This window comes from Portunus trituberculatus, chromosome 49, assembly GCF_017591435.1.
Source record: "Portunus trituberculatus isolate SZX2019 chromosome 49, ASM1759143v1, whole genome shotgun sequence".
In the NCBI taxonomy this organism is placed as follows: domain Eukaryota; kingdom Metazoa; phylum Arthropoda; class Malacostraca; order Decapoda; family Portunidae; genus Portunus; species Portunus trituberculatus.
This window is the reverse complement of record NC_059303.1, coordinates 18,100,709-18,116,625: the sequence shown is the minus strand read 5'-3', so window position 1 is coordinate 18,116,625 and position 15,917 is coordinate 18,100,709. Positions and strand designations below refer to the sequence as shown.

General features: G+C 39.5%; 1 protein-coding gene across 2 annotated transcripts in view; it reads left to right on the top strand.

Moving 5' to 3' along the window:
* Nucleotides 1–4,789: 4,789 nt before the first annotated feature.
* LOC123499386 (serine/threonine-protein kinase tricornered-like) overlaps nt 4,790–15,917 on the top strand; it is a 193,822-nt gene continuing 182,694 nt past the window's right edge. Inside the window, exon 1 of one of the 2 annotated variants that reach the window (XM_045247326.1) lies at nt 4,790–4,928. The gene's annotated coding sequence lies outside the window, so the exon portion shown is untranslated. Of the gene's footprint in view, nt 4,929–14,049; nt 14,066–15,917 lie in introns of those variants that run through there. The other variant, XM_045247308.1, reaches the window with a different exon arrangement.

Here is a 15,917-nt window from a genome sequence, read left to right as displayed (position 1 = left end):
TGTAGTCGAGCTATCTGTGTCAAGACCCAATACTAGCAGTCATAGCTTGTCGTGATGCTGTCATAACGTTTCCTATCGCGTCATAATAGCGCTAAAATGAGTTGAACAAATGCCGGGCTCCATGATTATTTGAAACCTGCATAAAAATTTCAGGACTGTCCCATGATGATCTCGCGACTGCATCACAAAATTGCGTCATGAAAGAACTTTATGACTACAATTCTTTTGGTGTTATCGTGATGAGAGAGAGAGAGAGAGAGAGAGAGAGAGAGGCAGGGACTAACTAGCAATGAGTCTATAATGCGTATATTCTTTTTGCTCTACATAGGTTCCTCTTATCTATTTGTATCATTTGAGGGGAGGAGACTTCTGTATCATTTCAGTACTGTGACATTGTTTGTTATCTATAAGGGCTCTCTCTCTCTCTCTCTCTCTCTAATGGTAATCTCACCACGGGTCTTTCTTTTCACATGATTATTTTGCAGAAAAAAAAACTCGAATTATATCTTCCTTCGTGTTTTCTATCGTCTTATCTTCCCTTTTTCGTCCAACCTCATCAATGTTGTGTGGATTTTTAAACTTCTGTTTCACCATTATGCGGAGAAGCTATATAATATTACCTTTAACCTCTCTCTCTCTCTCTTATCACTACTTTTAATTGCATATTATTTCTTTTTTTTTCCTATGCATTTTTGGGCAGACACCTCATCCCGAGAGAGAGAGAGAGAGAGAGAGAGAGAACCCAGGGCACTGAAATGAACAAATAGATAATAATTATAAATACAATCTATAGCTAGTGTCATATCATGAAGGCAGAATGGAAGGAGTTTGCTTGACGTCAGGGAAGTGAAGCCAATGCACCACTGCCTTCTCTATTCCCATGACACCCAAAACATTACCAGCTGCGCATTAAAATACAACGAAACGCCTAGGATATCATTCTTTCTTTCCTTCCTTACATATATTTTTTTTCTTTCCTTTCTCTTTCTTCCTTTAATCTATTCAATCGTTCATTTTTTTTACTTCTTTGTATATCTTTCATTCATTTCGTGTATGAATTCATTTTTCTTCATTCATTTTTTTCATTCTTTCTTTCCTTATATCCATTTTTTTTTCTTTCCTTTCTCTTTCTTCCTTTAATCTATTCAATCATTCTTCTTTTTTAACTTTTTTGTCTATCTTTCATTCATCTCGTGTATTAATTAATTCTTTCTTCTTTCATTTTTTCAATTATTATTTACAACTTTCATTATGAATGTATTTTCTCAATATGTTTCCAATGATTACGTTAACTACTACTGTTCTCTCTCTCTCTCTCTCTCTCTCTCTCTCTCTCTCTCTCTCTCTCTCTCTCTCCTAACATACAAAAGCTACAAAAAGTAACTCTAAAAAACTCTCCTCCCTTATTTAAATTTGGCACTATTCTCTCTCTCAGACACTTTCTTCCACCCTCTTCTTAATTTTCTCTCCTACGCTCATCTCCCATCAGTTAATCGTAGCGCACGCCTTTTATTATTGTTTGTTCTCTCACGTAAACTGGAATGAGAGAGAGAGAGAGAGAGAGAGAGAGAGAGAGAGAGACTTGAAAAACCCTGTGTAACTTAGACTTAAGGCTATGAGCAGAAATATTGTGAGTCTGCCACTAGAACTGCACAAACAACATTGAAAACTCGTGTCGGAAGTGTTTCATAACGCGGGCGAGCCAAAGCAAACTGGAGCCACGAGTGGTGCAGCCAGTCCACCTGCCTGTCCTCTATTCACCATCACACACACACACACACACACACACACTGCGTATACTTTAAAACACCTCGAAATACCTTGAAAAAAAATTCATGTTAAGTTTGGAAGAAGAGAGCCAGTAGCTGCAACACACACACACACACACACACACACACACAGTGTCTTTGAAAACACTTCGAAATACCAGGAAAAGCACTGTATTTCATGCTACCTAGATGTGGGCGAAGAGAGCTACGAAGGCAGCCTAGGAGGTTCCTGCCATTTGGACGCCACCATCCGTTAGCGGCTACTGGGTTGATGTTTTTTTGGGCGTATACGTAAATTATTTTAAAAATGACCCTTGAAAAAACGCAGTTAGACCCAAATACTTTACATATTCGGATTCTGCATATATTTAGACTAATAAAGAGAATATAAAGAGATTTCAAACCACAGAAATATTAAAGATTTTTTAAGAGAACTATCTTAAAATTGTCGGGTCTGTGGAGAGGTCGGTCCCAAGATGTATTAGTCTTAACTAGTCTAATACATCTTGGTCGGTCCCGCCCCTTGTACCTCTTCACCAAACTTAAACCTGACCATTGCAGCTATATCTGAACAGCTGATACGAAAGCCTATAGTGATGCGGCTGTATGTTGAGGCAAGACGGTCCTATAATCAGGGCCGTGCAGAGACCATTGGAGGGGCAGGGGCTCAAAAGTTTAAAAGGGGCATTTAAAGGGATTTGAAGTTACGGGTTAGTTATTTCATGACTTTCAGCTTCAATTTGGCGCCCCTTAAATGCTGCAAAAGGGCATTTCGGGCATCAAGGTTCAAAGGGGCAGGGGCTCAAGCCCCCTCCGCCCCCCCCCCCCTCTGCACGGCCCTGCCTATAATAGTTATAGATGAGGTAGGTTAGGTTGATAGATAAGGAAGGGCCGGCCGCCACCTCAGCCATTTTGTATCAATAATTATAGTATCAATTTATAGTAGGGCTGGGCGGATCCGAATACTGGATCCGGATCCACCGGATCCGACAAGGCAAGAGGGATTTGATTACCAGCCTCTGGTATTCGAATCCACTGACGATTACTTGCTGGCTGAGGCGAATCCTGGCGAATCCGGTACTCAGATCCAATTACAATTACTTTCCTAGCAGAGGTGAATCCTGATGGATCTGGCGATCATTCACTATTGTTTTTCGCTTTTTGGGCTTCATGATTTTATTATTGGTAAAAAAAAAAAGCAGAATTGGCTAGAAATAATATCTATATAAATTAGTCAGCGAGAGACATTTATAATATGAATTTAGTGTTGCCATTCATTCCTCAATTTCTCCGAAGGCTGATTAGCTGATACGCTGTGACGTCAGAACGTACCATATAAATAGTCCCGCGTATAAATAAATAACAAAACTGAAATAAAGAAAATTTTAAAAATAAAAATAGCAAAAATGGCCTAATACCTATGCCAGGGTAATGGCCAAAAAAAAAAAAAAAAGTTTCAGTTGCAGCCTTGACACCACAGAGACAGGGGAACGCGACAGTCGTCTTCATAGCCATATGGCCATAGAATTATGTAATTGTGCAGAGCGAAATACATTCTAATAAATCTAACATCCTTCCTCTATTAAACTGCGTGTTAATTGTATTAGTCTCGTCAGTAGCCTATCAAAGGTCGGGATTCGTCTGAAGGCAAGTACTCGGATCCCGCTGTGGGACTGGAGTACCACCGAGTCTAAACGATTACCGCGCGGGGAGACGAATCCAAGCAGCGAGATGATTACCGCGCGGGAAGACGAATCCAAGCAGCGAGACGAGTACCGCGCTGCTTGGATTCGTCAGAGGGCAGCCAGTCGGATCCCGCTCTCAGGCAAATCCAGCGCCGCGCCACCCCACCCGTGCTCAAGTACTCTGATCCACGGATCCGCCAGACCAAGTAATCGGATTCGTGAGTACATAAAAAGTCGGATCCTGCTCAGCTCTAATAATTAGCCATAGATGTCAATACAAAGAGCTAGTTTATAGGTTTATGATATCGAAAATACCCAAAGAATGAGAAATAAAGTTTAACCTCCTTGCCCAGACCTTAAAAAATGGCATGGAAGGCATTTGATAATTTTCCAGAGTTATCCCTTGGCTGTGACTGGACTTAAATAATAAATAAACACTGAGATACAGTGTTACTGTGTTACTGTGCTCATCTTAATTACATAGTTGTGCCTCAGTGAGCGTTTTTTTATTATTATCATTATTATTATTATTATTTTTTTTTTTTTATACATTGGTCCAGTAATAAGATGCTGTAGTAAAGAGACGTGAAAACGCTTAAAATTTCGTGGCATTTCAACTAGGTAGAGGCTTTTAATAGTCGCAGATTGGTGCTCACTCGTCCACCTCCTGCCCACACCAAAGATAGAAGGTCAATGCTTTTCAGGCTGTGTAAAATAAAGAAATGTCTATCTGCTTGTATTGAAAACTAACGAAAAGTATGGTCATTTATGTCTTCTTGAATGAGACAACCAATGTGTATTTTGGCGTTACTTATTTTGAGTACTTAGCTGACAAATATATGCATCCATCGTTAATCCTTCACTTATTTTGTAGATGAGAAATATAGATAATATTATTGCAATCCACTTTATCCTCTTAAATAAGATGGTAAGACGAAGCCAATAATATGCAGTGTGACCATGGAAGTTGCGTCATGTGCATTAGGTGCAACATGTAGGTATGACAGATGGAAGGGAAAAAATCGGGTTATGAGAGACAAAATTTATAAAAGTCTGTAATACAAAATGTGCAACACTAAAAAATAAGTATACAAATAAATGTTATAGATAAAATCGTGTTTTATATCACGAATTCGGTGCAGCCCGTGGAGCAGAGAAAGAAAGAGAAAATGGATTAAAGAGGGACTGATGCAAGTTACAACCTATTGTATAAAACCCGGAACACTTTTAATAAACAAATAGATAATAAATACGAATAAAATCTACTGTCACATCATGAATTAGGAGAAAAATGTATAAAAATCAGCCGATGTGGGAAGCGGGCGCTACTTTGTTTACGGGTGTGCGCGGGTGGTGGAGGAGGTGCTGCGCGGCTTCAGGTGAGGGAGGTCGATGGTTCTGCTCCACTCCAATATTGACTGGTAACTGTGTCCTAAGCAACCGAACATCATTTCTTCCAACACAGACAACATAGGTGAGTGCCATGCTCCTCCCCACACCCCTTGGCACTCAGTAGAAAGGTGCCAAGGGTTTCAATGGGCCACCTGTAATAGACTTGACGTTGTACGGGTTCTGTCCATCCCTGTCAAATGTTTTTATCTCATGTCCCCGTGTATATTTTGGATTCCCTAGGCTAATCTTGTGGTTTATTAGTGCTTTTTGGTGTATTTGATCAGTTATGCTATGAGTTTGCTTGTTTCTGTTATTCTTTTGGAGGGGGGATGACAATGTTACTGTTGTTATTGTACTAATGTTGCAAGGAGTACTGTCCCAGCTGCACCTGCCCCGACCAGCTGAGAGTACCGTGCAGCTGACTACCGTATCCTATCCACAGCCTATTTTCATCTATATTCCCGTTTTGTTTTGGGGTTTTGCTTCCTTATATGTGTGTGTGAGTGTGTGTGCTGGTATTGTGCTGTCCTGCAGTTTACCTTGCTTGTGTTATGCAAAGTGTATGTGTGGGAAGAGATGCAGCTGTGTTATGGGTGTCCTCTGTGGGAGCTACGGGTTAGATTATTGCCTTATCTCTCTCCATGGGGGTTTATGGGAAAGTTTGATAGGGTTGAGATGTAGTTTCCATTAATTTTGTGTTCTGTGGTGGTGTTTTTATTGACGTGCATTGCTGTAGGTGTGTTTTATGAGGGTGCAGTGGTGTTTATTTCCTCAGAGAAGTCTAAGGAAACTTCACGGGAAAGTTTGTAGTGGAAAAAAAAGTAGTTTCCATTAATTTTGTTTTCTTTGGTGGTGTTTTTGACAGGCATTGCTGTGTGTGTGTTTTATTAGGGTAAGGTGGTGTTTTATATGCATTGGGGTTTAAGGAAAGTTTATCAGTGGAAAAAGGTGCAGGGTTCCATATTTATTTATTTATTATTTTTTTTTACATGCTTTGGTGGTATTTTTGGCTTGCATTATGGGTGTACTTTATGGGGGGGGGGGTGTAATGATACATATTATTACCTGGGTTCCTTCCTGTTTTGATGGGATTGGAAAGGTTTATGGTGGGAAGATGTGTAGTTTCACTTATTTTTCGTCTATTCATACCTGTTTTAGTGTTAATTTTTATACTTGCATTGTTACAAGTATTTTAAGAAGCGCTAAATATGAGGTGTTATCTAATTGTTAACCACGTGTTCCTTTCCTTTATTATGCTTATTATTATGGAAGTATTTTATGGAAGAATGATACAGATTACTACAGTTTTTACTTAAGTCTGCATGGTGAACTTACTGTGTCTTTGGATGTGTTTCTCAGTGTTTTCATGAAGTAGCCAAGGGAAGAACAATAGGAGGGAATGTGGAGGTCTTTAGTATATAGGTAATTGAGGCTCAGTTGTACAGTTTATCAGAGTGTAGCACCCATACTTGCCTGAGTATTCGTTTACCGGGAACATTTGTCGTTTATGAAGGAATGTGGAAACTGTCAGACTTGTAGCTTTCTCGGTATTCAAAAACACATTTATTGTTTGTTAAGGAGCTTGGAAACTGCAGATACTTTAGTGAGTGCAAGGTCAAGGAAGAATCAGAAATGAGTGTTTATGCGTACAAATGTTGGGAGAAACTTATTAGCTATCCAGTTCTATAAGGATTAAACAAAAAGATAATGTTTATGAAGGAGCTTGGAAACTGGGAATGCTGTTTTTAGTGCAAGGTTAAGGAAGAAAAACTAGAGATGAGTGTTTACAAGAACAAATATTGGAACAAACTTGTAAGCCATCCAGTTCCATAAGAATTAAATTAAAAAATGATGTTTTTGAAGAAGTTTGGAAACTGTGAATGCTGTTATGAGTGTAAAGTTAAGAAAGAAAAACCAGAGATAAGTGTAAACAAGTACAGATATTGGGAGAAATTCGTAAGCTATCCAGTTCCATAAGGATTAAACCAATGGATGATGTAAAGAGAGAAACCGTGATAGTATTGGTGTGATGACTCTGTTTCATGACCTGTTAGGCTCTGGAGGAAGGCAGACTGCAGTGGCTTATTGATTGTGATGCCTTGTGCTGTGAAAGACGGAGAAATTGATCCGAACTCTTGACCTTAGGAAGTGGCTGAAGGATGATTGAACAGGGGACAAGACACTCAAAGCACACTATGATAAGGAGATTGTAGTGGTGGTAGACTTGAGCCTTGAGCTGTGAAAGGTAGATAAATTGATCTGAAGGCTTGGTAGGAAGTCGCTGGGGGATCGAACTGTGGACAAGACACTCAAAGCACCAACCCTCTCAACCCTCTCAAGCACTAACAAGGAGGCTGTAGTGGTGGTGAACTTGAACCTTGAGCAGTGAGTGGTGAATTTGATCTGAAGGCATGGTAGGAAGTGTCTGGAGGATCGAATTGTGGACAAGACACTCAAAGCAGCAATCCTCCCAAGCACACTAATAAGGAGGCTGTAGTGATGGTGAACTTGAGTTTTGGGCTGTGAAAGGCAGAGAAATTGATTTGAAGGCATGAGAGGAAGTTGCTGGGGAGATCAAACTGGACAGGACACTCAAAGCAGCAACCCTCTCAAGCACTAATAAGGAGGCTGTAGTGGTGGTGGACTTGAGCCTGGTGCTGTGAAAGGCAGAGAAATTGATCTGAAGGCTTGACTTGAGGGATAGCTGGGGAATCAAATCCGTGACATCCAATGCACTGACGTCACTATAATGATTGCCGGCAACTAAGTGAAGCTTTTCTTTTTTTATGCAGGAGTGGAAAACTGGCCAAAGATAACAAACGGTCAAACAAGAAGGCCCTCTTCTATGCTGGTCCCCTGACAGGATCAAAATGGGATAAATGTCTTAAAACCTCCCTCTTAAATGAGTTTGAGATAGATAGATGAAAACACAGAAGCACACAACAGTTTAATTGATTTTGTAGTATAGTCTGAAAATATACATTGAGTTAGGGGAAGACTTAACATTAGACTTAAAGAAACTAGCGAGAATATAGTATGTTTTGATGTGTGTGTGTATGTGTATGTATGTGTGTCTGTATGTGAGTGTGTGTGGGGGGGGAGAGGTTGATGCTTAAACACTTATTTAAAGTAGCGATGTGTGACAGTGATTGATAGTGAAGGAAAGAGAGGACGAAGTGATGGTGCAGTGTGGTAGTCAGTCCAGAGCAGTAGTACTAGATTAGTTACCCTCATGTGTTGTATTTACCTGCTGCTTCACCACAGGATCTAACTTACATATTTAAGGTTCTTGATGGTCGTAAAGAGAGAGAGAGAGAGAGAGAGAGAGAGAGAGAGAGAGAGAGAGAGAGGATGGCAAAAAACTGATGACATGGTTAGAAATGGGAAAGGAATGGAAAAAAATTAGAGATTGTAGTAAAATAGAAAGGAAAGGAAGAGAGTGAAGGATGCAGTGAGAGAGAGAGAGAGAGAGAGAGAGAGAGAGAGAGAGAGAGAGAGAGAATCTTTTCCATGTCAGAGAAGGTGATGTAGGTAAGATATTTTTTACTGCAAATGTTATGAAGAAAATGGAAATACATACATAATTAAAAAAAGAATGAATGAATTTGATGTTGAGAATTATGAAAAAAAATGGATGCAGACTTACAGAAAAAATACACAAAAACACTAAAAAATTATGAAGAGATTTAAAGATAGAAAAGAAAGAATAAAATATAGATAGACGAATATATACTTAAACACACACACACACACACACATCAAATTACCATCTAGAGCAGTGATGCCCGTTTTCTATTGTGTAACCCTCGACCAATATATAATAATCTCCACGGCCCAGTCTGTCATCTTTTCATTAAGTTATTACTAGTTATGAATTGTGCGATGGTGTCAATATCTATGTATATACTAAAGTAACTTGGTAATTTGGACTTAGTAGGAAGTGCTGGTGTAAGTAAAAAGTCCAGTTTAATTCAAAACCATAATTTTCATATTACTCTGTATCCCATGGTCCTCGGATTGGGAACCACTGATCTAGAGTAATAAATCGTACAAAAATAGAAAGAAAACATTAAAATTTCCAACAGAGTAAAAGAATGTATGTATATATTTTAAGCGCGGAAAAAATAGACCTTGACTTATGTAGCTAAAAAAAAAGTATATTATTGTTTACCTTGTTTTATAATGGTGTGTTGTGACCCTGTTGTGTACTGCAGTGTGCTTTGGTGGTGGTGGTGGTGGTGATGGTGATGGTGGTGGTGATGGTGGTGGTTTGATGTTAATGGTGTCATTATTTCCACCACTTGTTGTTGTGATGGAGTCAGTGGTGTGCATTGGTCTGAATATTTACACAAGGTCTCTTCATGCAAGGTTCTCTGCAAATGTCTTCCTTATTGTACTCTCTCTCTTTTTCCTTCTTCTTCCCACCCTCTCTCTCTCTCTCTCTCTCTCTCTCTCTCTCTCTCTCTCTCTCTCTCTCTCTCTCTCTCTCTCTCTCTCTCTCTCTCTCTCTCTCTCTCTCTCCTTCAGGTCTTGGGGCAGATAGTATAGCTGAGAGATTTCCATTTCATTATTTCATTTTTTTATGGAAGCAACTAAAAATGAAAAAAAAAGAAAGAAACCAGATGCCTTTTGTGTAGACTCAAAATAGACAAATAGAACCAAAATTAGTCAACTCTTATAAAAAACACCACATTGAGACACACATTCACCCTACACTAGGCAGGAATGACTAAGATGAACTAAAGATAAAAGAATAAAGAAACTGAAAATAGAGAAACAATTAGAATAACCCAACTTTTATAGAGAAACATGACATACAGACAGAAATTCACTCTGCACTAAGCAAAAACAATGTAGAGAAGCTGATAATGGGAAAAAAGGAAAGGAGGAACCAGATACCTTTAGCATAGACTTAAAAATAGATAGACAGAACAGAAATCACCTAACTCTTGAAGGAGAAACACCACGTACAGACAGACATTCACTCTACACTAGACAAAAACAATGTAGAGGAACTAATAATGGAAAAAAAAGAAAAGAAAAGCTGGATAATTTTAGCATAGACTGAAAATAGAAAAGCAGCCAAAATTATTCAACTCTTATAGAAAAACATGATATACAGACACACATTCACTCTACACTGGACAAAAATGAATGAGAGCAACTAAAAATGAGGCAAAGAAACCAGATACCTTTAGCATAGACTCAAACAATAGACAAGAGAAATCACCCAAATCTTGAAGGAGAAACGCCACATACAGACAGACAGACATGCTTCTCAACACTAAACAAAAATGAAAACAAACTAAAAAGAAAAAAAAATAGAAAAAACCTTTAGCATAGACTGAAAATAGATAGACAAGAGAAATCACCCAAATCTTGAAGGAGAAACACCACATACAGACAGACAGACAGACATGCTTCTCAACACTAAACAAAAATGAAAACAAACTAAAAAAGAAAAAAAGATAGAAAAAACCTTTAGCATAGACTCAAAAATACATAGACAAGGAGAAGTTAAGAGCTATAAAAGAATAAAAAGACAACAACAACAGACACCTTTATTATACTCTTAACAAAAGCCACCCATGAGATCACCAGGACAGACAGCTCCAGTAGTGAATGAACACACACCCTCGTGCCGTCCCCTTCCTCCCTGACATCGTTGGTGATAAATTGGTGCAATATTGGGAGCCGAACTGGTGATGACGGCTTTATATTTATTCAGTCTAGATATTAATTTTTGCTCCCCTCATCGCATCACTCAAAAAGTCATCTGTGTGTGAATATAATGCTGGAATTGTTCAGGGTTATATTGGTGAAGAGTATAGTAGGTGTAGGTAGGTGTGTGTGTGTGTGTGTGTGTGTGTGTGTGTGTGTGTGTGTGTGTGTGTCAGTTCATTATATTACAGGGGGATGATTTGTGTGTATTGTGAAGGCTTTTTTATTTATTTATTTCTCTATTGACAGGTGTGGTGAGGGGAGGAGTGGGTCAGGTGGCTGTATGAATGATAGTTTTGTAGTAGTGTGATTTATTTTGTAAGGTTACAGGAAGTTTTTTTTATTGGGAGAATAGTTGGTTTAGATATTTATATTAAGGTATGAAGAAAAATAGTATGAAAAAAAATAGATATAGAAATAACTAAATAAATGATTGAATGAATTGATAAGATGAATAAAAACATCATATTTAAACAGCCCCCACACTGATATCAAATTAACACATCATATCACTAAAAACTCATTAAAACACCACATTTGAAGTCCATTTCATCTACGGTTTTAATGAAGTAACATTAGTAAAAAAAACCCCAACTTATTAAAGCACTAAATTAAACTACAAACCAGCGATGAAATAAGGTAAAAAAAAAAAAAAAAAAAAAAATCACATTGAAACACCAAAATTTAAACCACCAACCATTGATCAAATTAATAAATAAAAAAACAGTAAAAGAATGACATTGAAACCAAATTAAACTAGTAATTAAAAAAAAACAACAACAACAATTAAAAGCAATAGAAATAACATCAAAAACACTAAATGTAATCAAAGCACACCACAAACCAAAACACACCGAACAATAACAATTAGAAACAATAAAAACTTAATTAAACTCAACCCAGAAAACACGAGAGGAACCCGCGTAGGAGGAATGCCGAACACACACACACACACCCATGGAATGTAGTGGAATGCCACTAGAAAATGCCTCTACCCGCACACTTGTAGAGAGGTGATCCGTGTGTGTGTGTGTGTTGGGTGCGTTGGTTAGACGGGGGGCAGTATCGAAGGTCATGATGGGATGTGGTGATGGTGGTTATTACTGTGTGTGTGTGTGTGTGTGTGCGCAGGTGTTTTGGCACATGCCACGCTCTTCAATAGATCCTGCACGCCACCACCATCGACACACACACACACACACACACACACATCAGTCCATCTATCAATCAATCTATCTATCTTTATATCTACTTATATCTGTATCTATATACGTATATCTATCTATATCTATCTGTATCTATATATCTATCTGTATCTGTCTATCTATATTTCTATCTATATCTATCTATCTGTTTATCTTTCTTTCTGTGTGTGTGTGTGTGTGTGTGTGTGTGTGTGTGTTGGGTGCCGCGCGGGACTGAGTGAGGCGTTACCGTGCATTGTAGTACAAAAGCCGTGTGTGTGTGTGTGTGTGTTGGTGTTGGGTGGCGCGCGGGGCAGAGCAAGGTAGTAGTGTCGCTTAGCAATACTGTCAATACACCTCTTGTCTTTGTTATGGATGCGGCGCGGGAGAATGTGACTGTACTCCGTAGCTTCCTATTCCTTAAACCACTTCACTGCTCCAGGGTTTCAAGAGGCTCTAATTGTAGTTTAACGTATTATTTCAACGGTTATGCGGTTTCTAGCGACGGATTAACTCTATTTCTGCATTACTGACTAGAGAAACAGCCTTGAGAACCCGGTTAATCATCTCTGTGGCGTCTAAAAATAGTCGTGGTAAGGTGAAGTGTCTGAATAACGTCTCTTTATGCAGGGCGCTCTTGTGTGTCTTCCCGTGCTCTCCTTGTTACCTTAGTTCAAAGAAAACGATACGAGAACAATAGATGATAGCTCTCTCTCTCTCTCTCTCTCTCTCTCTCTCTCTCTCTCTCTCTCTCTCTCTCTCTCTCTCTTTCGGAAAAAAATGGACGGTTTCAATTACGAGCCGTGTTAAAGAAGTGCTTGAAGATGTAGTGGTGTTTCGTGGTGGTGGTGGTGGTAGCGGTGGTGGTGTACCGTGCAACACCTAACGGGAATTGGTGGTGGTGGTGGTGGTGGTGATGGTGACGACAATTACACTAAAAACAGGAGGCACCCGGATGTAGTACTGTTCATTGTTAAGTGGAGAGAGAGAGAGAGAGAGAGAGAGAGAGAGAGAGAGAGAGAGAGAGAGAGAGAGAGAGAGAGAGAATATAAAGTACTTGAAAGGCTAGTTTTAACCCCTTTCAATACTGGGACACATTTTTATCATGAGTTTTGTGTACGATTGGACCATTTTATTGACATTAGGAAGGATGTATGGAGGTCAGAAGATTAATGGCCGCAGTCTTCACTATTTCAATACCCACCACACGAATTTCTGAAGCTGTATAAAATCACCAATTACAGTAAGGAGAATGGATATGAAAAGGCGTCGTGGTGTTGAAGGAGAAGGATGCTTTATAATACTTGGGGATGATGTAATGAATAGGGATAGGAAGGGCCCAGAGAGGAGGTGATAAGGATGAAGTAAGAAAGGGCGTATCAGAACAGGGTGGCAGGCTGGCGCTGTTGTAGATAAGAGTCGTGGTGGTCGTTGTAGTATAGGTGGGAAGGTCTTAAAACAACAACGACTACTGCTACTACCACTACTACTACTATACAACTACTACTGCTACTACTACTACTATACAACTACTACTGCTACTACTACTACTACTGCTACTACTGCTACTACTACTACTGCTACTACTGCTGCTACTGCTACTGCTACTGCTACTACTACTACTACTACTACTACTACTACTACTACTACTACTACTACTACTACTACTGCTACTGCTGCTACTACTACTACTACTACTACTACTACTACTACTACTACTATTACATTAAAAAGAAGGGGAAATCAACTGACACACACACACACACACACACACACACACACACACACACACACACACACACACACACACACACACACACACACACACACACACACACACACACACAACTTCCTAAAAATTAGATGCCATGTACGTTTATGAAGTACACACACACACACACACACACACACACACACACACACACACACACACACACACACACACACAAAGATAAAGACACCCTTATCTCCCTCAAACATCGCCCGTTGGAGACAAGACCAACACACCACCACCAGTAACACCATCACCACCACCAACAGCAGCAGTAGTAATAGTGACAGTGATAATAATAGTGATGGTGACGACCTGCCACCTTGAAGCACCTCACCACATCACCATCATCACCATCATCACCATTTTTATCACCTGAGTGGCTGCACCGGACGTCTCTTCAGTGTTAGTGGAAGTGGTGGTGGTGTTGGTGGTGGTGCCAGTGGTGGTGGTGGTGGTGGTGCCCCGTCCTGTCTCTGGTCTCCTCACCACTCAGTCTGGCTAGTGAAGTGGTGGAGTGGGCCGGGTTGCTGGGCCTTGTCCGTGAGTGATACTGTTACTGTAGTGGTGATGTGGTGATGTGGTGATCTGGTGGTGGTGGTGGTGGTGGTGATGTGTATAATGTGATGATTCCAGGGCTGGGTGTGGTTGGGTTTGTGGGTGAAAAAAAAAAACTGGTGGTGACTGGTGATGTATATTGTGGTGGTGCGATTGTGGTAGGCATAATTTTGATTGAATTTACTTATTTATGTGGTTATTTACTTCATTATCAGAGAGAGAGAGAGAGAGAGAGAGAGAGAGAGAGAGAGAGAGAGAGAGAGAGAGAGAGAACCAAACACACATTCATACACACATACCTTTGCTCGGTATTGGTGGTGATTTAAATCTGGTTAGAACACTTGTCATAATGTGGTGGGGGTGTGAGGGGGAGGAGGTGTCAGATTGCCTCACGTGTGCTGCGGTGGTGTGGTGGTGATGCTGTGGTGATGGTGTGGTGATGGTGATGGTGTGGTGATGGTGATGGTGTGGTGATGGTGATGTTGTGGTAGTGATGTGGTGGTGGTGGTGGTGAAAATTACAGAAAAAAGGGGAATAGAACAGAATGAAAACAGGAAATGACAGGAAAAAAGGGGAAAACAATAGAAAAAAGGTGGTGGAGCGAATCTTGCGTTGGTAATGGTGGTTACGAGTGGTAGTAGTAGTAATGGTGGTTAAAGGGTGACGGTCGTGAATGAGCGTGTTTGCGTGGGTCGTAGAGGAAGAGGAGGAGGAGGAGGAGGAGCAGTAGCAGGAAGAGGAGCAGGAGCAGTAATGTCCTTGCAAACATTCCTTCTGTAACGTAGCACCGCATTTAAAGGAAACAGCAGAGAGAGAGAGAGAGAGAGAGAGAGAGAGAGAGAGAGAGAGAGAGAGAGAGAGAGAGAGAGAGAGAGAGAGAGGCACACAGTTCATAATAAAGATATCCATCACTGTTGAAAGGGACATAAAAAAAAATAAAAATCGTTTCGGCGTAGTATTGAAATAAAAAGTGGGAAAAAACGGTGTTGGAAGACGGAAAGGAGTTGGAAAAAAATACATATATGATTTGATCTTCCATAACATTTAGTTCAGAACGTGAAGGAAAAGATTGTGTTTGTGAATAGAGAGGGAAATTGAAAGGCTACAGGGAAAGATATGTGAAGAAGTGAAATAAAGAACACGGTTTACATAAAGAAATAAATAAAAAGGATAGGAGAAGTAGGACACGTTATACATGAAGGTAGATAATGTATGTATGTATGTATGTATGTATGTATGTACGTATGTATGTATTTTGTATTTAGAATCATAGATATGAGTCTGGATATGAAAAAAAACTACAGCCTTTTGTGTATGTATGCAGTATGTATGTATATATGTATGTATGTATGTATGCATGTATGTTTGTGTATAATCTTAGGTATGCGTCTGAATATGTATACAAAAAATCGAACAGCCTTTTTATGTGTGTGTGTGTGTGTGTGTGTGTGTGTGTGTGTGTGTGTGTGTGTGTGTTTGTGTGTGTGTGTGTGTACCTAAGACAAAGTTTGACAATTATATAACCAAATAAAAAAAAAAAATAGACATACTTTCACGATAGGAGAACAAGACAGTAACTAAGAACGATACTTTTGAAAACACTAACAAGACAAAATGAAACGTGCGAAATAAAATGAAATAATGAAAGAAAAGTTACATGCAGTTCGTTCACTCATACCACCAAACTCATTCCCATCTCCTATTAACTCCTCGAGACTCCCATCTTCTTTTCAAACTACTCTATATAACTCCCATTTTCTTTTAACTCATTTAGACTCATTTGGATTACCTATCTTCTAACTCCTTCACTAACTCCTTACTCACCTGTTTTTATTTT